Source organism: Strix aluco, chromosome 4 (assembly GCF_031877795.1).
Source record: "Strix aluco isolate bStrAlu1 chromosome 4, bStrAlu1.hap1, whole genome shotgun sequence".
In the NCBI taxonomy this organism is placed as follows: domain Eukaryota; kingdom Metazoa; phylum Chordata; class Aves; order Strigiformes; family Strigidae; genus Strix; species Strix aluco.
The window spans coordinates 41,496,296-41,521,449 of record NC_133934.1 but is presented as its reverse complement, the minus strand read 5'-3'; positions in this window follow the sequence as shown (position 1 = coordinate 41,521,449).

Below are 25,154 nucleotides of genomic sequence, written 5' to 3'. Positions count from 1 at the left end.
ATGGAGGCAGAGGGTCACTTACCCCAGGGTGAGGAGAGATGAAGGTGCCAACATTCAAGAGAAGACTGTGAGCTTCAGGGACACCTTTGTAAATATAGGCTTCGTAGACTTAAGGCTACCAAACAGCTGGATTTCCTGAACACATTCTCTTTTTCAGACCAGAAGCATTGTTTGGGCAGCTGTTGAGAAACTTATACATTTGTTAGTATTTCAAGCTGTTTGGGAGCTGTGGCAGGTCAGATGCTCTGCCCAGGCTGCTCTACAAGCAGGTTGTATACAGCCTGGTGATAACCACAAGACTGCATGAACCCTCATAGTCAGGCCAACACTTTTAGAGAGCATCATATTTATTGTGCACATGTGACAAAGTCACTGCATGCCTGCACAGTAAGGCTTACGCTTCTGGGGATTGTCTAACGGACCTACCGCCCATGTGCTGCCCAGTCACTGGGAACATGCACAGTAAAGGCTCTGTAAGTCAGATTTACTGTGAATATGCAGAGCAATGAAATGCTGCATGTGCAGCAGGACGTGTTGCTTCCTGAAATGTGGGGTGGAGTGCACATACGCTGCACAGATTTCCCAGGCTGAAATATGGGAACTTTATACTGGCCAAATGCTTAAGTCTTGAGGAGGAGCAATATTTTAAGATGTGTTCGACATGAAGGCCACAAAGAATTTGCTGCTTGGCATGGTGATTCTGCTGACCTCGTTGCAAGGTGCCTCATATGTACTGAGAAAAAGATGCTCAGTGCCTGATTTATGCTGCCAGGTTGCATTATCAGGCAGGCGTTGCAACTCTAGGCGATGTAGAGCTTGTGTTGCTCTGTGGCATTACTCCATCTATGCCTTCATTTCCCATCTGAATAGGAGTTTATGAATTCACAATAACAAGGATGCCTAATAAAGATGCTATTAACATAAATGAAGATTCTGAGTCATTTAGACTTTATATTGAGTAGGTACTATGTAAATTGTTTTTATTCCAAGAACAGCAACAACTCCTGAAAAGCTGAAAACACCTTTATGGTAATCCTCAATCCCTTGTAAGAAGACATTTGGTTACAATTAAAGATGAGGTCTCAAACTACTTATACCTCCCTGAACTTCAGACAAAAAGAGATCCTGATGTGAGCCACCTCAGGGTATTGGCTTCGCAAAAGCAAAATGAAATTCACGGAATTTTTTAAACCTGAACCATCCTGACTTTTGATCACTTTTGGTTTCAATGCAAGTCACTGTTTTTATTTTACTCTTTTTGTCCCCACACAAGGAAAATGTGAGCAGACTAGAAGTTAGGTTGATTTTGTGAGGTTGAGCTGAGGTCAGCGAAAAATTGATAGCAACTTTTGAGATGAAAAAAAATCATCAAAGCTAAAGGAAGCTTCTCAAAGTGGGATTTAATAGCAGCTATCATATTGCCTTCAATGACTTGACCATTTCTTCTGCAGCTGTTTTATTTTAAAAGATTTCACCCCCATCCCACATGTATAAGCCTATACACTGACCTAAGTACACACATCCAAGTACTTTGGTCACTCATGATAACTATAAACCCTTCAGTGAACTACCAGAAAGGTAGTTCAAATGGAAATGGTGAAATTCAATATAGCGTTTAACTAAGTCACTGTCTAAGGTTAAGCCCAAGGAACAATCAGTAACACTGGGAGGAAAAGCAAATATATTAATTGGTACGTGGATACCAGATATATGTGGCTTTCCTGAAAGCTGTCAAATGACCACAGTGGTATTTCAATGTGAGTGAAGCAAATGAGTCTATTTAAATATATACTTTAATTTATTTCTACATATAAGAGTGTGTGTGTGTGTGTGTCTATGTAAAAATCCCTAGGTACAGATTTGGGCACAAAACAAAAATTAAAAGGAGAGGGTAATTTTAGCTGGTAGTCTTGTTGCCTTTCTGCATGTCTAATCATGAATAGAGTGAAGTTCTCAGAAGATCCTAAGTGTGACAGGCACCCAAGTCCTGTTGACTCTTAGGGTAGACTAAATTTCTGATTTACTATGGGCTTCTTGAAAACTCTACTTTTGTGTGTTATGCAAGCCGTAACTGAGGGCCTTATCTATATCTCATACGAAGATACCACCTTTTATCACAATAAACATAGCTTAAGTAAGACACAGGGAAATAATCAAGATGATGATAGAATGATGGAAAGTGTGTGTGTGTATGCATGCATGCAAGTGGACAATAATCAGTCCATATATGTGTTTCTTATGGTATATTTCCATTGCTGTATATATTTTTTTAAAGTGATCTTCCTCAAAAGGTGGTCAAGCAGTATTCCTTAATCTCTGTGGAGGTTGGGCAAAATTTAAAATCCACATTGATTAACTAAAGAAATATTTCTATTTACTCACTTCTCCCTCATTGATATGAAAAACATACCAATAATTTTGATGTAGTCTTGCACACAGAAATAGTATGACACAATGTCAACCATAAAGCTGAGGTTAAAAGAACTGAGAAATAACCACTTTACTACAGACTGACAGATCCAAATAATTTTACCTCCTCTGAGATTCTTTTGTCATGTGGTACCTCCTTTTACAGCAAACATTTATTGTTAACAACAATAAAAAATGAATTGCTAACTGGTCTTCTCTCATCCCTTGCTTATTCTTCACTTCAAAATCAAACAACACTCCTACAAAGCCAGCCTATATTTTATAGTTTAAAAATGGGAACTTCACTGTCGTGCCATAGTGTGAAAGGTAAACAAAGTGTAGTGATGTGTCATAGTAAGCCAACAGACAGACAGATATTTTTCAGAGCTTTATAGTCTCTTCCTACACATATAAGTAAGCTGCTGGCATGAGATGGAAAATCTGTGAGACAGCTGATCTGTCTCAGCTTTCCATGTAAGTGAATGGTCCACAGTCTTAATTTCAAAATTTTCTGAAACAACTTGAAATTTCTTCACAATCACTCTAAATCTGAGATACCACTGATTACTGCTATCTGCAGTCATCTGCAATCACTGAATAATCAAGGCTGAAGAAACTTCTGGAGGTCTCCAATGCAAACTCTCTCAAAGCAGAGTGAACTAGGGAGCTGGAACAGGATGCTCAGGGCTTTGTCCAGTTGGGTCCTGAAAACTCTCAAGAGCAGAGACTGCACAGCCTCTTTGCACAATGTGTCCCAGTGCTTAACAGTCTTCATATGATCTTTTTTCCACAATATCCAGAACATCCCATGTTTCAGTTTAAGAAATAGTATTGGTGGCCTTCTGCTGGACTCTCTGATGTTTATTGGCTGTGCTTTCTGTCTGTATGCTGCTTTCTCCCATTCATTTCTAAATGATCACCAGTAAGCTTTACTAGTTGTGCTGGGTTTGAGTGGTGGGGTTTTTGGTAGTGGGAGAGGGGGCTACAGCGGTGGCCCCTGTGAGAAGCTTCTTGAAGCTTCCCTGGCTCCAGGTTGGACCTGCCTCTGGCCAAGGCTGAGCCAATTAGCAATGGTGGCTGTGTGTCTGAGATAACGTATTTAAGAAGGGGAACCTGACAGAAGGAGGGACTTTGAGGGGGAGTTACGAGAAGGACATCTGTGTGAACACTGAGGTCAGTGGAAAGGAGGAAGGGGGGGAGGTGCGCCAGAGCAGGAACCCCCCCTGTATCCCATGGTGAGATGGCAGGGCCACCCCTCTGCCTCCCATGGATGTCACTGGAGGATCAGAGATCTGCCTGTGGCCTGTGGGGGACCCCATGCTAAAGCAGATGACTGCACTAGGCTGGGACTCTGTGGGAAGAAGAAGCCCCTTCTGTTGTAGTTCTGTGCTGGGAGGACTGCAACACGTGGAGGTGACCCATGCCAGAGCATCTCGAGAAGCATGCATCCTGTGGGGAGGACTCATGGCAGAGGTTTGTGGAGGACTATGTCTCGTGAGAGGAAAAACATGTGGAGCAGGAGGAAGAATGCAGAGGATTGTTTCCCCCCCACCTTGGAGGAAGAAGTGGCAGACTGCACTCCCCATCCCCTGCCCTTGTACTGCTGGGCGAGGAGGTAGAGATATCAGGAACCAAAGCTGGGCTGGGGATGAAGGGAGGGGTGGGGGGAGGTGTTTTAAGATATGGTAGCACTTCTCATTGTCCCATTCTGTCTGTTAAGTGTTGGTTTTGTTAGTGTTTGAGTTAAAGTGAACAAATTCTTGGTTTTCTTCCCCTATGGAGTCTGTCTTTTGGCTGTGACGTTTAAATGGGTGAGGGACTCCTCCCTGCCCTTATCTCAATTCCTGAGCCTTTTTGTTTCATTTTTCTCCTTCCCAGCGCTGCGGGGGAGGGGGTGAGTGAATGGCTGCATGGTGTTCAGTTGCTCTTGGGGCCTAAACCACTAGTTGAACTTGAATACATTGTTGAAACACTGCATAGTTGAATGCATAGTTGAATACATAGTTGAAACACTAGTTGAACTTGAATACATTGATCAGGCTAAACTAATCTGAGAGATTTTTTTCCTGTATCTTTCACCTGCCTTGTGCTTCTGCCAGTTACCCAGCTGCTGGTCTAACCAGTTTACTCTCACTGAGAACCTGTAGTGTAACAACTTAGAGGGTACCAGGGCACACCATTATCATTCAGTTTGTCAAATGAAGATTGTGACTGAGGCAAAGAAAGATGTTAATTTCCATCATACCAACTCTTCAATCAAGTGACCAGGAGCGCAGCAAACAGGGTGTGGCGTGTCAGTTTGCATGGCATTTCTCACGGACAGGGCGAGCGGACAGGGTGCAGTCCATCTCCGGGGTCTAGAACTTATCTGAGCTAGTTTCATCTTATTGTCCTCCATGAGTAGAACGAACCATGGTCTCCACTCGCGTCAAAACCACCACCAGAAAGAATGTGGTGACCTAGATGGAGCCGTCATGCAAACATGCAGTGGTCAGGGTCCCAGGCTGCAGGGAGTGCCTGAGCCTGTCAGTCCTGCTGGAGGACAGCAGTGCCAACAACTGTGTGTGCTGCGATCAGCTGGATGACCTGCTCAGCCTGGTGGCAGAACTCAAAGAAGAGGTCACAAGATTAAGAAGTATTAGGGAGTGCGAAAGGGTCAGGCAATCCCTCATCCTCTTGCTACCAGGCAGAAGGAGGGGACTTAAGAGATGGGGGAGGCTGGAAACAGGTTCCTGCTCACGGAGGCAGGAAAATCCTCTCCTGACCTCTCTCACCCTCCATGGTGTCCCTTCAAAATAGATTCGGGGCCCTGGAACTTTCGAATGAAGAAGAGAAAGAGGAAGAAAATGAGACAAACAAGGAGGAAGACCAGGTCCACCAAGGCCGGGTCGTTCTGGACCAGTTATTAAAACCAGTTCTAAAAAGAACCCCAGAAAAGTCATTGTAGTGGGTGACTCCATTCTGAGGGGTGTCGAAGGCCCAATATGCAGACCAGACCCGCTTCATAGGGAAGTCTGCTGCCTCCCTGGGGCCTGGGTAAAGGACCTCACTGCAAAACTCCCTGTTCTAGTGAGACCCAAGGACTACTACCCTCTCTTGGTTTTCCAGATAGGTAGCGACAACATTACCAGGAGAAGTCCTAAAGTAATGAAGAGAGATTTCAGGTCCTTGGGGAAACTGATTAAGGGGTCAGGGGGACAAATTGTGTTCTCCTCCATCCCTTCAGTTGGGGGGATGGATGAAGAAGAACACCGGAGAACTCAACAGATGAACTTGTGGCTCCAAGACTGGTGTTACTGTCAGGGCTTTGGATTTTTCAGTCATGGATTAGTATACAGGATGCCAGACCTTTCAGCATTAGATGGGATGCACCTGTCCCAGAGGGGGAAAAGGATCTTGGGGCAGGAGTTAGCTGGACTCATTGACAGAACTTTAAACTAGATTGGAAGGGGGAAGGTGGGAAAACATCAGCCCATCTGAAGTGCATGTATACCAATGCACACAGCATGGGTAACAAGCAGGAGGAGCTTGAAGCCGTGATGAAACAGGAAAATTATGATGTAGTGGCTATTACCGAAACATGGTGGGATGTCTCCCATGACTGGAGTGCGCCAATCGATGGCTACAAGCTCTTTAGGAGGGATAGACAAGGAAGGAGAGGCGGTGGGATGGCACTGTATGTTAAGGACTGTTATGATTGCTTTGAGGACAAGTATAGTGAAGACAGGGTGGAGTATCTTTGTGTTAGAATCAGGGGGAAGGCCAACAGGGCAGATGTCGTAGTAGGAGTCTACTATAGGCCACCCAACCAGGACAGAGAGGTGGATGAAATATTCTATGGGCATTTAGGTGAAATCTCACGATCAGTTGCGCTTGTTCTTGTGGGAGACTTTAACTTCACAGACATCTGCTGGAAATACAACACAGCAGAGCGGGACCAGTCCCGGAGAATCCTGGAATGTGTGGCAGATAACTTCATGATGCAGCTGGTGAGTGAACCGACCAGAAGAAGTGCCCTGCTGGATCTCCTCTTTGTGAACAGAGAAGGACTGGTGGATGATGTGGCGGTTGGAGGATGACTGGGGCACAGCGATCATGAAATAATAGAGTTGTCTATTCTTAGAGAGGCCAGGAGAGGGGGAAGCAGAACTGACATCCTGGACTTCCAAAGGGCTGACTTTGTCTTGTTTGGGCACCTGCTTGACAGGATCCCTTGGGAGACTATCCTGAAGGGTATAGGGGTCCAGGAAGGCTGGGCGCTCTTTAAGAAGGAAGTCTTAATGACTCAGGAGCAGGCAGTCCCCAGGTGCTGTAAGAGAAGCCAGCAACAAAGAAGACCACCATGGCTAAACAGGGAGCTTTGGTTGCAACTCGTGGAGAAAAGGAGAGTTTAGAGCTTTTGGAATAAGGGGCTAGCCACTCAGTGATTACAAAGAGGCTGTGAGGCTATGCAGGGCGGAAATCAGAAGGTCTAAAGCCCAGCTGGAAATTAATCTGGCTTCACCAATCAAGGACAATAAGAAATGTTTCTATAAGTATGTGAGCAGCAAAAGAAAGACCAGAGAGAGCCTCCAACCCCTGCTAGACACAGGAGGAAACATGGTAACAAGTGATGAGGAAAAGGCTGAGGTGCTTAATGCCTTCTTTGCCTCAGTCTTTAATAGCAAGACCAGTTGTACTGAGGGAATCCAACCTCCTCAGCCAGAAGATAGAGACTGGGAGAATGACCCCCCTGCAATCCAGGAGGAGATAGTCAGTGACCTACTGCATCACATAGACATACACAAGTCTATGGGACCGGATGGGATACACCCGAGGGTGCTGAAGGAGCTGGCTGGGGTGCTCGCCAAGCCGCTTTCCATCATTTACCAGCAGTCCTGGCTGACCGGGGAGGTCCTGACAGATTGGAAATTGGCCAGTGTGATGCCCATCTATAAGAAGGGTTAAAAGGATGATCTGGGAAATTACAGGCCTGTCAGCTTGACTTTGGTGCCTGGGAAGCTGATGGAGCAGCTCATCCTGAGTACCATCACACAACACGTGCGGGACAACCAGGTGATCAGGCCCAGTCAGCATGGGATTATGAAAGACAGGTCCTGCTTGACAAACCTGATCTCCTCTAAGACAGGGTGACCCGCTTATTGGATGAGGGAAAGGCTGTGGATGTTGTCTACCTTCACTTTAGTAAGGCCTTTGACACGGTTTCCCACAGCATTCTCCTGGCAAAACTGGCTGCTCGAGGCTTGGATGATCACACGCTTTGCTGGGTAAAAAACTGGCTGGATGGCCGGGCCCAAAGAGTTGTGGTGGATGGAGTTAAATCCAGTTGGAGGCCGGTCACAAGTGGTGTCCCCCAGGGCTCGGTTTTGGGGCCACTCCTGTTTAACATCTTTATTGATGATCTAGACGAGGGGATCAAGTGCCCCCTCAGTAAGTTTGCAGATGACATCAAGTTGGGTGGGAGTGTTGATCTGCTCGAGGGTAGGGAGGCTCTGCAGAGAGACCTGGACAGGCTGGAGTGATGGGCTAAGGCCAACTGTATGAGTTTCAATAAGGCCAAATGCCGGGTTCTGCACACAACAACCCCCAGCAGCACTACAGGCTTGGGGAGGAGTGGCTGGAGAGCTGCCAGTCAGAGAGGGACCTGGGGGTGTTGGTTGACAGCCGGCTGAACATGAGCCAGCAGTGTGCCCAGGTGGCCAAGAAGGCCAATGGCATCCTGGCTTGCATCAGAAACAGCGTAGCCAGCAGGGACAGGGAAGTGATCTTACCCCTGTACTCGGCACTGGTGAGGCCGCACCTTGATTACTGTGTTCAGTTTTGGGCCCCTCACCACAAAAAGGACATTGAATTACTCGAGCGTGTCCAAAGAAGGGCAACGAAGCTGGTGAAGGGTCTGGAGCACAGGTCTTATGAGGAGTGGCTGAGGGAACTGGGGTTGTTTAGTCTGGAGAAGAGGAGGCTGAGGGGAGACCTCATCGCCCTCTACAACTACCTGAAAGGAGGTGGGCAGAGAGCTGGGGATGAGTCTCTTTAACCAAGTTGTAAGTGATAGGACAAGAGGTAATGGCCTCAAGTTGTGCCAGGGAAGGTTTAGACTGGATATTAGGAAGTATTTCTTTACAGAACAGTTGTTGGGCATTGGAATGGGCTGCCCAGGGCAGTGGTGGAGTCCCCATCCCTGGAGGTGTTTAAGAGTTGGGTCGACATAGAGCTGAGGGATATGGTGTAGTTGGGAACTGTTAAGGTTGGGTTGATGGTTGGACTGGATGACCTTCAAGGTCTTTCCAACCTAGACAATTCTGTGATTCTGTGATTCAATCCTTACAACATAAGAAAATGAGTAACTCACAAAGTGTTGGGAGTGTTGTGTATATATTCACATTTTATCCTGCCTTACTGCTAGTAGAAAGGCAATTTATTGCATCAGAACATTTCCTTCACTGTGAAAGGAAGCAGTGAATAATTCTCAGCTCAACTTGTTGGTAGCTATTTTGTGGAGGATTAGATATTATAGAAGAGACCACTGAACTTCACTAGTGTCAGCAGAGAGGATGCCTAGGTCTAGTTAGTGTAGGTATATCTCACAATCTATAAACATATCTTAATTTTACACAGTAGATTCCCCAAACTAAACTGTTGCCTGAGACATTCTGTATCTGAATTGGTATATTTGACCCTATTAAAACAAAGAATTACTGGAAGATATGATCTTTGACTAGTTTTGATCCCTTGCAACAGGAAGAATGACTAAAGATGTTAGGGAAAATATGAGCTTAATCATGTTTAATTAGAACTAACTGAATCAGTTCATTCACAGAAGCTATTTTGAAAAAGCTCAGAACAAAAGATTCTAGTTGATAAAACAATCAACTTTTTTTGTGTGCCATGGAATGTTTTTAAAATATATGGAAGAGCTTATTCAATATAAATTTTTAGTGTAAGACATTGAACCTGTGGAAACCACACTGACCAAAATCTTCCAACCTATAATTTAGCACCTAAACTTCAATTCGTCTTTCTTTTTGAAATCTTAGGCATTCATGAAGTATATTAATGTCAGAAAACCTTAGGTAGTAAAGCCACCAACACTTCTCCTCTGTGTGAAATCCGGCCTCTTTAGAAGTCTGTAGTAATAAGTCTACTGGTGCTTCATCTTCACTCAGTAGTTTACTCATAACCTCTCTAACTTGGTTTCTGTAAAGTAAAGCATTCAAGTCTGACTAATACTTCATTATTTTAAAATTACCTTGCTGTATATTAGTTCTTCTGCTCAGATCTTTGTTACTGTCTGTAAAGAGATTTACAAGTCAAAATGTTTTTAGAAGTAGCACATATAAATACTGGAGGAACCTAATTTGTCACGAAAAGTCTGACTCATAAAATCTAAGATTTGAATGCACAAGAGATGCAGAGTTATTTAATAGCTGAGACCTTATGAAGTAATGATATTTTCTTTGATATGTTTTTGAAATAATAAAACATAAAATATGTCTCACATTAGTTTATAGGCCTTTTTTATAATCATGTTGATAGCCACTAGTACTATCCTTTAAGTGCTTTCAGCTATTTACAGTGTTTTTATGAAGTTTTAAAAATAGTATCTTGTGGTGGTTCACAACTGAACAGCAAACTGAATGTGAGATAGTTATCTGTGTTACTAAAGATAAAACTGCGAAGTTATTAGGCTGCGTTTATCTAAACAGCCCAAGGAAGATGACATAGATTTAAAGTTACAGTCCAAGATCAAAGAACACAATAAATGATGCAGGAAACAACAATTTAAAAAGGAAAATTTCTGTGAAGTAAAAACCCATTTGTTAATATAAAGGCTGGTTTTAAGGTGGGAAGAGGCCTCATTTGTAATGTTAGGACTTTTTTATTTTTATTTTTTTTTCTGTAAAGGACGTTCTGAATTAGACTTGTATTTGTGTAGAAGTAAGATTCTGTTTGTCCAAAACAAAAGAATACAGAGTATCATTGCTTTTCACCTCAGTTTCTTAGGCATTGTGAACCTGCTCCAACAGCCACTGATAACCAGAAGGTGATGTGCACCAAGCCTTTTGAATAGAGTCTGCTGGAAATTCAGGGCTGGTTTCCCTTTGTTTTGCTAAAAGCTGTGGAGCTGCCCTGCTTTTCTGCTGCTCTGGCTACTGGTTCCTTGGGAAGGGAGCATGCAAGCAAAATGGAGGGCAATCTGAAAGCTTGGTAGTGCCAGAATCATCAGCTTCTTTCTGCTGGAAAAACAATACCATCCAGGGAGGAAGAAAAGGAATCCAGATCTATGGGATTACTATGTGATTAGTCTATTCCTGGGCAATTTGACCTACCACCCCTTCATTGAAAGGGAAATGAATACTTCTTAGACTGTAGAGGGGAAGTCTTCCCTTCAAAATACTTTAAGATCTTGGAGAACCTGCGTTGCCTTTTTCAGGTGGCCTCCTCTCCTTCAGCTTTTAGAAATGTGATGAATTTGTGTCTATACAGATTTCACATTTTTGCCATATATGGTAAATATATATTCCAGGTATGTGTTGAGAGCTGAATACACAAAGACATACATGAATGTATATGTTTACTTTTAGGCTAGTTATGAGCTTAACTGCTCTCCTCTCCTTCACCTCTTGTGCACCCAGTGATGAAGATCCAATGCCAGCATACCAACAACAAGAAACATTGGTTATTTTCTTTTCCTGAGGTTTAATCACTGTCTGAATTACCCTGGTTTGTTGTAGATGCTGCTGAGGTCCTTAATGTCTTCTGGAAGCTCTTCTGTGTCTGTTTTCCAGCATTAATCTTAGCTCAGTATTTGCTAATCTGTTGCTGAATCTGTTGCCACTATTTTTGTCTTTCACTGTGCTGTCATCAGGCCTGGGTCAGTATCTTTTCTTCTTCCCCAACAAAAGATATTTCTCCACTTCTCTACAGTTGAAACAATTTTGGGACATTAATTGCATTTCTTCATATATCTGTGAAATGCAATATAAATTTGGTACTGGCTGTAATAAATGTACGACGAACAGTTCTACTGGCAAGAGATGGGATGATTTTTCCTGGAACCGCTCTTCTCATATTACAGGTCAAAAGTACTGAGGTCCTTCGATGTCTTTGAACCTGCCATTCTGATGGATATCAGTACCAGTTGGGAAATCTTTATCTGTGTCAGCAATTGTTTAACATTTCACTGACCGAGACTTACAGTGTTTTAATATTAGAAGACAGTAAAATGTTTGCAGAAATAAATAGGCAGTTCTGTTGAAATCTAGACTGTTCATCAGGCCAGCTGGATGAAGGCATGGCAGCTCAGTAGGAAGTGACACAGACAGAATTGCTGTACATAGTACAGTGTCCTTCAATGTTTGACCACATGATCCATCTTGATGACCAAGAATCAATTTAAACATGCAATACCTGGAAGGAGCCTTCAAGTTTGGAAAGGAACCCTGGTATATGCTTCAGGATCCACTGAGAGATTTATTAAGAACGAGAGCATATGTTTAAATCAAGAACATACATAGAGTAATGGGCACAGGAAAAAAAATCAAAAATAAATGTTTAACTTAAATGTGGATACAAGATATGATTCTGTGTCTAAAAGAAAGATGCTGAATCTTCCAGTTGTTTGTCAGAGATGGCTTTTTGCAGCAGTAATCTCTCAGTTCTTATTGTGACAGACTGAAATTTCACCTGCTTAGGAGTTAGCTGTGGAATTGTTACTGCTGTAACTTTCTGCTCTATAATTGATTGAATCTGTCAGTTCATTTCAGTATTAATCTAAATATTGCTGGGCTTTATTTTTTTGCAGTTATCAGAAGAACTATGTAAAATTAGATACAATAGAAGTCCCATTCTGCTCATATTTCTTTTATTCTTTTTTAGAATGACCTTCTTTCTTAGTCTAATGTAGATATTATTTGCAGTTCATTTCCCCCAAAAGTTTAATACGTAGCCTAAATTTTTATTACAAGTACAAAACCTCACTTTGAAATACAAGTACGCAACTCCTCATCCCCAAAATGTATCCCCTCCTTTGACTTCAACAGTCCATTTCATCTGTTTTTCTTCAAAGTTATTTTGCTCTACATATTCTGTAGGTAAACTTTAATTTGTATTATTTAAAAGTTGTTTGTAATAGCTCCAATTGCCTTAGCACATGAGTATATTATACCACTTCAAGCAGAAAATGGTTTTGCCTTCCTCCAGACTACAGAAGTTAATAATGCATCCCCATTTTCTATTTTAAAATAATGGCTTAATAAGGGTCGATAAAAGGCCTGATAAAACAGATGGTCTTGGATGAGGTCCTAAGTTTGTCAAATCTGAGCTCTGTTTGACTGTAAGGACTACAACGTACAGTCATAAGGATTCCACTGAGAGGACTTAGCAGGAGGAACACAGGTCTTGGGTATTTAATGTCAATAAGAACAAAAGTACTTGTATATGGCAAATTTTTAAACTACATTCACTTCATACATGATTACAAAGGAAGAATAAAGGACATAAGGCAGGATTGATGCCAGTTGGTGAGGGCTACAAGGGGAATTGGGAGTATACTTATGAGCTCAAGTAAACAAAAACTACACTCAAGTTATGCTCTCAGTGAAGAATCTTCATACACATAAACAAGGATGACTGTTGAATGAAGCAACCAAAACAAAAGTAATTACAGATTAAGAGGAAAGAACTATATGTGCAACATGGGGGAGAATAATTTAGGAGCAAAAGAAATTCAGTAAAAAGAGAAATATCCCTTCAATTAAATGTTTGTTTCCAGATAGGGAGCAATCTCCTCTAGGTCTAATTCAATGAAATAGAGCAATACAAAACATTTTACAAAAACTCTTCAAATCTCTCACTACAGATTACATACTCAGGCTTCTCATGAAAGCTCTACAGTTCCATTGCATGAAAATTCTGTGGTATAGGTAACAATGGCTGGATTTATTTGTCATCCAATTCTTACTATTAGAGGCTTGAAATATAGTACACATAAACAAACAATTGTATATATAACGTTTAGTGTTATGTATAGTGTTTATACAATTAACTGTTACTGAATATGATATATCAGGTTTATTTGTTGTTTTATACCAAATATGGCAGAACCACATTTACCAGGAAATGGAAACAAACTTTGTTGAAATAGATTTTGTAAGTAAAACAAGATCATTTCAATGCAAATATTATTGCAGGACTAAGCCAACTGCAAGTGTTGGGGGAAAATTAGGGAGTGGTTTAGGAGAAAATATTTTCCTCTAGCACCATCCTAAGGAAAATTAGTAACACCCTCCACCCATCTTATTAGGGAGCCATGCCAATCCTAAGGGAAATGCATAGGGACCCAATTTTCCTAAAGACATTTGGTGCAAGGTATCTTTAAGACATATGATATTACACCTCTCGCATAGGAAGGAAAGAGCTGAAGTGAACTAGTTGTAAGCAATGACAAGATTCAAGTGATTCTTGTAAGAGCTATCCACTGTTATGTCTATACAATTTAGGAAGTTTTGTTATATTAAATGACTAACTAGTAAATTTCTTGCTGCTTTGATAAAGAAATAATTTGCCTCTTCCTTTTAAAAAGTGCTGCCTTTTTTTCCTCTCCACAGCAAAACTTGAAGAGGTAGTTAAAGCATCAACACCTATTAGAGAAAATGGAAAGAATACATCACTGGAAATCTTGGAAACTTTTCAGCAGTGTGTTTGTTTCAAAATAAATGAAGGCCTCCGAACTAATCCTCAGATGAAAAGAGGTTCATATACGTCTTTAATTAGATCATGCTATTGGAACACAATATTGTGATAAAGAAGATTTAATAAAGCATTTTGTCCTTTTATTACTTTTGTTTCATGCAACATATCTCCTTATCCAAGCAAGATGTTTGACTTCAAAGGAAGTGCTATCTACCCTCCCTTTGCTCAATAAATAACTCCCAGAGGAGTAAAACCAATATATGTTTGTAGCTTTGCTGATGTTGCTGAGTGATGAGAAGATCAATCATTGCTGTTCTTTTCTGTAGCTGTAGGTGTAAGATGAATCTCTTCCTTAAAGAAATTTCTATATAATTTGGTGCGTGTCATTAACCCCTCAACTTCGGGAGAGAGCATCTTAATAATAAAATGAAATCAAGTGACTTCCCTTGCTGGAGAACATTCATCTGAACAGGGGCTGACCCTGTGCAGAGGGCCTGGTCAAAATTCATACTAACAAAGGAACTGAAGGGTAGCTGAAGAAGTGTGTTGGATGGATGGTGGCATAATCAGAACATGACCACTAACTTATTTTTCTTCAGTATGAGTATGCTGACTAGACTGTTGATATGACAAAATGTCCCTTCTCCTCTATTTTCAATAAACAAAGTCAAAGTGTTTTCAGAAAGAAAGATTAGATTCCAAGGTTGTCAATATTAAAGTTCATTTGGCAATATCTCAGCTTACACTGTAAAGACCAAAAGAAGCCAGAGAAAGCAAAAGGCTGGATGGTGTCTGAAGGGGCATATATTTCACCTTTTGTTGCAAGGTGTGATCATCGGTCAAGAACAGCATACCTGGCAGAGGTTTGTATTTTCACAGATTTCCAGAAAAGATTCCTTTCTTCTCCAAGTAATTTACTTCAGTATTTCTTTCTTACTGACAAAAGTTGCTCCTGAATCTTTGCTGAGTCTTCTGCCACTGCTACTGAAGCTTGTTGCGTCTTCTAGTTACCGTCAACATGGAGAGTGGTTTATTCTTTTCTTCTTTATAGCTGACTTCTGCATATTTGATTAACGTGTTCCTCTTTAGCAATCTTTTCTCTACATTCTAATGTGCTTCGCTGGCTTTTTAATCCAGCTTGAAATTGTGTAGCTAAGACTGGATGCAGCAGGGCAACTAGACCTCTGCATTGAGTAGAATTGAAGGTTTACCACACTTATCTGTATGTCTGTTAAAATCTCCTAGTAGCTGTTTGGGTTATTTAAAATGGTAATTCAACATTGATAGTTTATGTTCAGCCTGTGTTCCACAATAACCAGTAAATCATTCCCTAAAAAATTACCTCAAGCTGCAATCTCTCCATCTTATTATGCAGTTGATTACTCCAGAAAGTGTAATAACTTTCTATGTTTCCTGTAACCACTTGTCCATTTTATCAAGATAATTTTGAATTCCAGTCTTGCCCTTTCACCTACATGGAGTTCTTGCTAGGTTGATGTCATCTTCGATGTATAAAATTTATGTGTGAAATTAATGTATATTCTATAGTTTATAATTTGGATCATTCATGAAGGCATTGACAAGAATCAGTCCCTGGACGGATCTCTTCAGAACTCCACCTTGATCCACCTTTCTGTTTGCAAAACAAACCATTGATAACTGTTCTGTGGATACCGTTATCCAACCACTGGCAATCTGAAAGTCAACAACACATGAAAATGAACATCCAGCTACCATGTGATTAATGGAATCTTCCAGATAAAGTGGTTCGAAAACATATTCCCTAAAAAGCTCAAACTGAAGATCTTTTTATGCTCAGATTTTGTTCGATACCTGCAGTTCCCAACCCTTGTGTGGAACTTGTAAATGTACAGATTTAAAGATCTGGCTAATTATTTGTACCTAACATCATCTGTGGAATGGAAAAAATGTAAAAGGAATAAAATCATGGTTACCACTGAGGATTTTTCAGTCTAAATAGGTACAAGATTGCATCTGAGAGAGAAGCATGATGTCAGACAAACAAGAGTGAAGGAAGGTTATGAGCTAGTTGTTTTGAGATTGTGCTTTTATATTCTTTCTCTTAAAGTTTACTTTTAAATGATGTAGAATTTGGCAGGGTTCTGAGGGAGTGTGTGCTTTGGCAGCAGATTTCAAGGAGGAAACAGGATGGAAGAATGAAATTACCGTTTACGATTTAACTAGAATTGAAGAAGGGGTAAATCCTGCTTTCAGTTGCGTTACAGAAATTTCAGAGCTTGTATGTATGTGCAACAAGCTTTTATTATATATAGTGTGTCACTTCATTATGTTTAAATTAAAACTCCCATTGAATTCTAATTTACCTGTAATCCTCAGAATCTATGGCAGTAAGGTAAACCTTTTTAAAGGCATCCTTGTGTGTTATTTTTCCTCGTTTATTCAGCTTGGTTTAATATTGTTTGCTTTTCACTTTATATTTTAACAAGCTTACTCTTCAGTTTTAAAGTAATTTGTGATCAGCCCCAAATGGAAGTTTATTTTATTTTAATGTTTCTTTCACAACTAATTTGAACTTACATCTGGCTTTAAAGAAATATTTACATAGAAATAACATGAAATTGCATGGTGTAAATGTAGTGTCATTCAACTATGTAAATAGCAGCAAAGATGTTTAATTGAATATAAAACACTGGTAAAATGTAAACATTGCTTGTTTTTGTTCCAGTTGCTTTATCCTTGAACTGTGATGATACAAATGAAGAGAACTAATTGATAATGGAAGTTACAGTTTGAAGTGTGTTCTCACAACTTTATATGTAGAAATCATTTCTGCAAATACTTGTTCCCCTGGTGCCGCTCACTGTGCCTCTAAAACGCTTCCACTGTCTTCAAGATATGCAGTCATTGATTTATAACTACAGTCACCACAGTGCAAAGTCGTGCACCACTGTACATAAAAACAAAGAAGTAGAGCCCCCCTACCCATACCTTTCAAGGCTGTGTGCTGAAACAACAAATCCTGCAAGATGCAAATGGATCTGGGACCACTTTTAAAATAACCTCTTATTTTCATCTACCAAATTCAAGGAAGGATAAAACCCCAGGATTATGGCTGAATGGGAAGTTGGCCAAAGAAAAGCAAGAATGCCTGGGCTTCTAGCAAGGGGGGAAGACTGTGTCCTTTTCTGCTGGGGTCACTTCAGGCACCAGAGCTTAAAATTGTGAAGGCATAGGAGCCAGTACTGTGAGAGATGATTACCTAAACATTGTGATCCAGGGGGCTATCTCTGCTTTTAATTGAAGGTTTCACCCATTAGTTTTAGCTTGCTGAAAAGCATACCCACCTCTTTGACCTGGGAGAACCCTTTCTTGCACAGGATTGGCAGCCTGACTTCTTGTTCTGTCTGTCTGCACTTGTGATTCATGGCATGATTTTCACAGCTTCAAAGGAAAGTTTAGAGACATCTGAAGGCTGTGATGCAAGAAGCTGTCAAGTCAGGCAGCTCCATCATGAGAGAGGAAGAAAAAAATTGGGGGAAGAAGAAGACCGAGGGCAAAGTGTGTTAGCCTATTCCTGTTCCCCTTACCCCTCTCGTTCTCAGGTGGGTGCTGCCACAACCTTTCCCAGCCAGCTCTACCAATGACCCTGGCAGGCGTGTCAGGGCACTCTGTCAGCTTTTGATATGAATTAAACATGAGGAAGTGTCAGAGCACAGAGTGCAGCTACAGCTGGAAAGCTCACAGGGCAGGACAGGGCACCCATCCCCACCAGGGCTTAGGGCTCTCCAGCCAAGCCAGCTCCTGGTGAGGCTGGTTATCCCAAGGGCAGGACTCAAGCAGAGCCTGTTGTAGTTTAGGAGGCGTTTACATCCTTTCCTAATTGTGTTCCAATTTTGTGCCTAAAAACACTCACATTCTTACCTTACAATCAATTTCTTTTTGGTAATAAACAGCACTTGCTGATAAAAAAAGGTCTCAGAAATATTACTTCACTTCTAAACCTTTCTTTTTCCTTGAATTCACTGTCCTGTAATCTTCAGCTTCATACTGTTCTGTCATATTCATATTGTCATCTTCAATACACATTTGGTATCCATTTATTAGACTTTCAGCTGCCACCATTCACAGTAAAATGATACAACTCAGTGTGGTAGGCACAGAGTAACTGCAGGAGGAAGATACCATAATGTGTGCTGTACTTCATCCAGCTGATTTAAACCAGGAAAAGGACACTGGGTAGGGCAGTGCAGCACCATATTTATTAACAAAGTTTAACTATTATTGCAACGTTTTTTTCCATGATTATTGGTTTTGATGTTTGCATGAATGAATATTGAGCCTGTTAATTCTCCTTCAGTTAACTCTGGATGGAAGCTGTGGCTATAGGGAAACACAGACCCCATTACACCATGTCCACAGCTTTTTAAGTGAGAATTATTAAATGTTCACAACATTTTGGATCTGAATGTCAAAATTACGTCAGGATAAACTAATTCTGAAAATCTTAATCACCTTATCAGGACACATTATTACTACTTAACAAATAAAACATAGTAATGCTACTAAGTGAAGCATTATTGCACTATAAAAGAGGAAATGTTCATGCCTGAGCACCGCAAGAATAGTGTAAGACAAGACTTAAGAGTTGTGTGGGAATGAGGAGACAGAGCAAAGACAAATAAGTATCTTTAGCAAATAGAATAAATTAGAAAACAAAAAGATGTTATTCTTATCAAAATATATATCTTTGTCACGAAAATACAATTGGTGCCTAACCACACTAGCTTCCAGTTTCGTCTTTTAAATGGTATTTGTGGAAAACCTGCTAATAATGGGTAATGAAAACAAGTTATGAATTTTAAGAAAATATTAATCAAGTAATTTTGAGCAATGAATATTGTTTAGATCAATCTCATCTTGTTTTGTGGTTAAATTATAAAGAGAAGATTAAATGGAACTGTGTCAAATTGTTTTACCTACTACTTACTCATATCTAATTAACATTTACCAGCTATGATATTCTTTCAAAGTAAAAGTTATACAAACACTTAAAAAATTGTTAAAACTCTAAAAATGCTTACAGATGCTTTGATTCAGAACCACTCTACCAGGTAATTTCTATCCTTACTTTTCCACAAGGTGTTTCTTTTATTTTTTTTCTTTCTAACATTTTATACAGCTAGAAACAGAGAAAAAAATGTGTTCAGAGAAATTAAAATGATGTATATATCATTAAGATTATTGACTTTAGCACAGAGACGTAAGCTTATTCAAAATTAAGACTGCAACCTGATGTTTAATCAATGTAACTGTGCCTTACTAGAACAGAAACTATAAACAGAAGTGATTTCTTAAGCTGTGTTAGTCTTGCAGGGAATAGAATTCAAACAGGGTGAATTAAGGACAAAGTTGCATATTTCACTCCACTTCTTTCAGCTTTTCTAGTGTTTGTCAATCTTTGCATTATTTGAATAGTAATTAAATTTATAGATGATTTTAAACCATGTGTTTAAAAACCAGTATGTCTGGGGTGATGTTATTAGCTTGGGTAAATGCAGATAATTCTGCATGTCAAAGACAATTAACACGTATCCTGTGGTCTTGATTACCAGGTTCAAGGAAATTCTGCCCAGAAGAAATTCTTACTAAAGCCTCATGGAAAGTTAAAGGCCCCTGCCCTACAATTAAAAGGGGAAGGTAATGGACCTCCCACTTTTTTTTTTGGTGATTGACTATAAACCTTGGCTCAAGGGACTATTCTCAGAGGAGAGGGTTAAAGCAGTCAAGAATAAAAAGAGGTTGTTTTAGTTGTGAATGTGTCTACATTCCTCAGTTGCTTTTCTAAAAAAAAAATCTTAAAAAATCTTAAAAATAAAAGTAGGTAATGCCACACTAAGTCTCACATAGGAAGAACAAGCAAGAGAGGCACCAAATGTAGGTCAGGCATGTTTGTACTTAGACTATGTGAAAAGTCTTTTCTTTCTGTGTGTTCCACATATAGAGAAGTCACTTTATATACCTGTTCCAGAATAAGCAGTCCATTTCTCATAAGCCCTTGAAAAAATTAAATCATTAACTGACATCAAAAGAAAACATTTTCAAATACCTCTTCTGTGGCTAATATTTTTTTTTAGGCCATTGGCAATAATTAATCCTTAAGTGTGCAGAGAAAAAAATCTTAACACTGAATCTTAACCTTTTAAGTCAAGAGCTGAGGTGGGCTGTTAGCAGGCCTTTTTTCTCTTGTCAAGAAACTGCTCTAAGCCATGGCAGGGTGTTGTCAAATTCAGGGGTTCAGCCCCACTCCAGTTCAGGGTTATGCCCTGCATATTTTGCCTGGTGCTAGAAACCTAACCTGAAAAATGCCATACAGATGAACCTGTCTGAAAAACTTAGGGTAACCATGGTAATTTTCAGTTTGAGGGACTGTATAGAGTGAAGGGACATGAGGTCAGGAGGTTTGGAGAAAGCTTATGGTAGTCACTGGACTCACTAGAGGGATTGGACATGAGTTTTGGACTAGGATTTGTCTGAGAAAGCCATATAGAAGAAAGAACAACAGGGGTGACAAATAACTGGGAACATAATGGAATAATCAAGAAAAATGACAAAGCAGAGGGGAGAATGTAAAGATGAAACATGTTTAGTTTTTGTGCACATTTAATCTCCAGGAGAGGGGTGTCCCCTTGCACCCATGTTAATCCTGTTCCCATGCACCAGTCCTGCCCATGATCAGCCTCTATTGCCTCTCCAACAGCCACCTAGCAACTTGGCCAACTTCATTCTTTTTGGGTGCACAAAAACTCATCTCTGCTCCCTCCAGGAAATCTCTGTGTCTTTGCCAGACTGGGGATTGACCTTGTCACTACTGTGAGCGTGTGGGGTTCAGGGGAGAAAGGCACAGTCCCCACAGTGTTACCAAGCCTGAAGGTCCAGGGTAGGGCAGGGACATTGGAAAGGGAAGGAGCAGAGTTTCTCAGAGCTATGGGTCTCACTCAGATGTCTCTTCCCCTCCTGTACATATGCTGGTGTCTTCTTGAGGGGGGGAAAGGTTGATGCCTAGTTCTTGAGTAGCCCTCACTGATTGCTCTGTCCAGAAGGCCAGGCAGAGGGCAAACAGCCATTATTAGCTTAAGTTAAGATGCATTCAAGTGGGGAACCCACATCTGAGGGAGAAACTCTGTAGTCCACAGTAGAGTTAGTGCTGGCTGAATTTAGAATCCTCCAGAGTTAGGCTGTGATCAAGAGTAGGATTTCTGAATCTCTGGCTTAGATATGAGGCAGCTAAAACCCCCCTAACTCTTGTATTGAGCACCAAAGACAACTTTGTTCTGGATATACTCTGAATCTCATTGTGGATTTCTCTTTTTGCAACAAGAAAGGAAAGAGGAGAAAGTGAGGAGAAGAGTTACTTGGCTTCAAGGGAGAAGAGTGAAGGAAGCTCTAAGAAGCTTAAAGGTTTAAGAAGAAGAGTTTGGTCCCACATGTTGAAGGTAGCAGGGATTTCTAAAAGAAGTGGGATCTGATTAAGGAAAAGTTGTTAGTTAGTCACTTTAATGAGGGCAGTAGAGAGGACAGAAGCTAGATCAACATACTATCAGTGTTAATGCCTAGTACAAGTTAAATGGCCCTCCTGGAATACATTTCTTCTCTGTAGATTTTTTCTTTGGACACAGCCCAAAGGTGAGCTCAACTCCTTATACCATAAAAGGATAAACCCTTCACTGGATGATTAGTTTTACACCCACCCTCTCAAAAGAAATAAAAAAGGAAAGTAAAAAGAACGAAAATAAGGAAAAGCCTGTGGTTTCAGAGGAATGAATTATATACTTTAATGGCATTGGAAGTAAAGCAGCAACCTTTCCATTATACTTTAAATAAATAAAGAAATAAAACAAACAAACAAAAAAGGCAATGTCAGCCTTCCCTGATGAATAGTACAAGTTAGGTGTTTTCCACTTCTGGTTAATTTTTCCTAACCTAATTGCGTGTGTTATGCTTATGCACCCAATTTATTGGTGTGAATCTCCCCGTTGAAAAATTCATGACTTGTATGAGTGCAATAGGTATTTGTACTTCTCAGTTTGGCCCCACAGCACTGTATGCACACAGTTACCCAAGGCTCACTTCACAAATCTAGCCTGCTAGCTGCCAGCCAGCTTGCACAGTTTTTCTGCAGTGTCAGTGGCACCTACTAGTAAAAATCGGCTTCAGGAAAAAAACCGGTGCTATCAGCTAGCTATACAATTCCCTACAAAACAATAGCAACAACTGTCATGAGTAGAGGATTGGGAATGTATTTATGGTTTGTTTTGGATAGACCCACTTGTTTCTTCAAATGAATGTGTATTGCTGTGAAATCTCTGCGTAGAGGTGTTAGAAGAGTGAACTGAAAGCACAGCAAATAGGAAATCTGTTGGGTCATGTAGACTCTCTTTCATATACGCTCTTTTTAAGAGCTCTGCTTGCACATACTTCATCATCAGGATTTGTGCTAAGGATGTATACTCTTTAAAGACTAGTTGCTCATGAAGGCATAAAGTCTCTCTTAAAATCTATTAGTTTTGTTTGTGCTGAAAGCATATAGTTGCCATTCAGGTACAATGCTCCATTTGTATAGCTTTCAGCAAATGTGCTGTCACATAGTTAGTATAATGATTAAGGGCACTTTGAGAAGCTTACCACCTTTACTTGTACAGAGAGGGTACCCTGACCTATAGAAAATCCAAGTGGTACACTTAATAAATTTATCATTTTTCCTGATTCATCTGTGGATGTTTTATTTATATTTCATTGTTATTAGAATATTTCTACAGTGAATGCTTGAGTTAACTCATAGCTCTCTCTTAACTCTATTTTGAAGTATTCAGCGGTGAAATAACAGAGAACAAACCTCAATGAATCGTTCTGTTCCAATGAGAGGAAAGTGTTTGCATGGAGAGGGCAATTTTGAAGCACCAAGACCTTAATGTGAAAGGTGCAGTATTACATAATCTCAGGTATTTTGAAAAACACTTTTCCTCCACCAGAACTGAACAAGAAATGAAGTTTTTGCTCTAAACCTTGCTGTAGATTATAATGGTTAATTCCAGACAAACTATTCCCCATTTCCCATATTTAAGATGAACACTGGCATGTTAATTTCCAAGTAAATATAAATATTCTCGCAATAAACAGACCAGAATCTTTGAAGCAGTGATCTGTGTAGTAACATTTAACTGTAGAAAAAGAAACAAACGTAAAAGTAAGTATGTCTTTCAAAGAGATTTGTGATGCAATAAAGAACAGATGAGCTTGAAATCGTTCACCTTTGCGAGTCAACACAATTAGGTCAATTAACAATCAAATACTAAGTGTCTTTTGTAAGATGGGAAAATGCCCTCTCCTTGAATACCCAAAGTAGGTACAGAAGCTTCTGGGATTCAGGCATGGTCAAAACTTAAAGGCTGATTTTCTTCCAATTTTTTTATTATGTGTCAAGATTTCAAATAGAAGGCAACATGCTACACATGTGACGACAACCAAACAACGCATTTTTCACAGAAATAGATGGTGGGTAGTCTCCATGTGCCTAAATATCAGTCAGAGCAAAGGTAGGTTAAGTAATGGTAGCACTGGTAATGACTGTGGGTGTCTTGTGCATATCTCAAATCAACAATGACAGAGGCAGTATAAAAACAATTTATGAACCACAGTCCTCTTGGGAACTACATTTCAAGCCATAATTTCATCTAAACTGTTTATCGGCTGCTTTTATTTAATGTATGAAGTGTCAAAAATTTTCTTTGACATTAGGCTTGTTATTGTCTTTTGATTTATGTCTTAAAGCAAAGCACAGTAAATACAAAGATTGCTTAGTGGTTTTGTGTTTGAAAAAATATTGGAAATTTTAAAATATTTGTTATAGTGGTAAAAAAATTCATACAGTATTTAAAAATTAAGAAGCTAAAGTCATGAACTTTTAAAACTTAAATAACAGGACAGAGAAGACATGAACTGTAAAAATTTTTACTGTCCAAGGCTCATTTTGCAAATACAAATGTTTATGTTGTGAGAAAATCCATGACCACATACATGCAAACAAATAGCTGGGCATGGTTTTCAGAACTGGGAATGCCAAACATTCCTTGGTAGGTATGTATGAAGGCATAAATCCATGTACCCAGAAATGCCTGGGTGGACCTCTTTGTGCATTTGGCATTTAACGACTAGTGGCTATGTGCATTCTCTTATCTGTAAGGTTTTGATTTTAATAGCTACTGAAGTATTCCTGAAATCTTAAACATACTTACAGTGTGAAAAAGTCTTGCGATGAAATTTCTTGAAACGACACAGAGATCCATCAGTGCGTGCCTGAGCTGCAACCAGCTCCCATCCTAGGAAAGCAGGGATGGCAGAACCATTGAAGAGGTGTCCTAGTCTTCTGGCTGGGAATGGACCAGGGGAAAACAATCTCCATGTGAGCAGAAGGTTATTGCATGAAAAGTGCAAGTGACAGCCTTAGATAGCAGTGTGGTGGGACGTGGTGGATACATGACAGCTGAGGATGCAGAGTGCCAAACCAGCATAAAACCTTTCAGAGTGAGTCTGCTGCCCCTAAACAGAACATGTCAAAACAGGATGTAATCCCAACTACAAGTCAAACTCCCATGTACGAGATTTCCCACATAACTGCATTTTTCGGTGGTTGCCCTTGAAGGCTGGTACATAAAGAAGTGTATAAATAACTTTAGAGTTTGGCAATGGAATATCTGAAATATCAACTATGTATCTGGAGGGGGAAACTCTCTTGTTGTCCCCTCCCTTCACAATGCTTAGAAGGAACTGAGGCACTTTTGCTAGATCAGATGCATTCCTGCTGAGGATGTGAAGGGAACAACCTTCCACAGGTTTCCATAAAGAGAGACAAAAGAGCCTAGGACACTTCAGCTTGGGGTGATGGGGGAAGTGTGTGGAAGGAGTTGACAGTTAAGACCATCATCATGTGTTATGGGCATTTTGGGCAGTGAATCACCAATAGCTTTCCTGGCACTGGCTGGAGAGCTGCTGCACATAGAAAGAGTTGATGT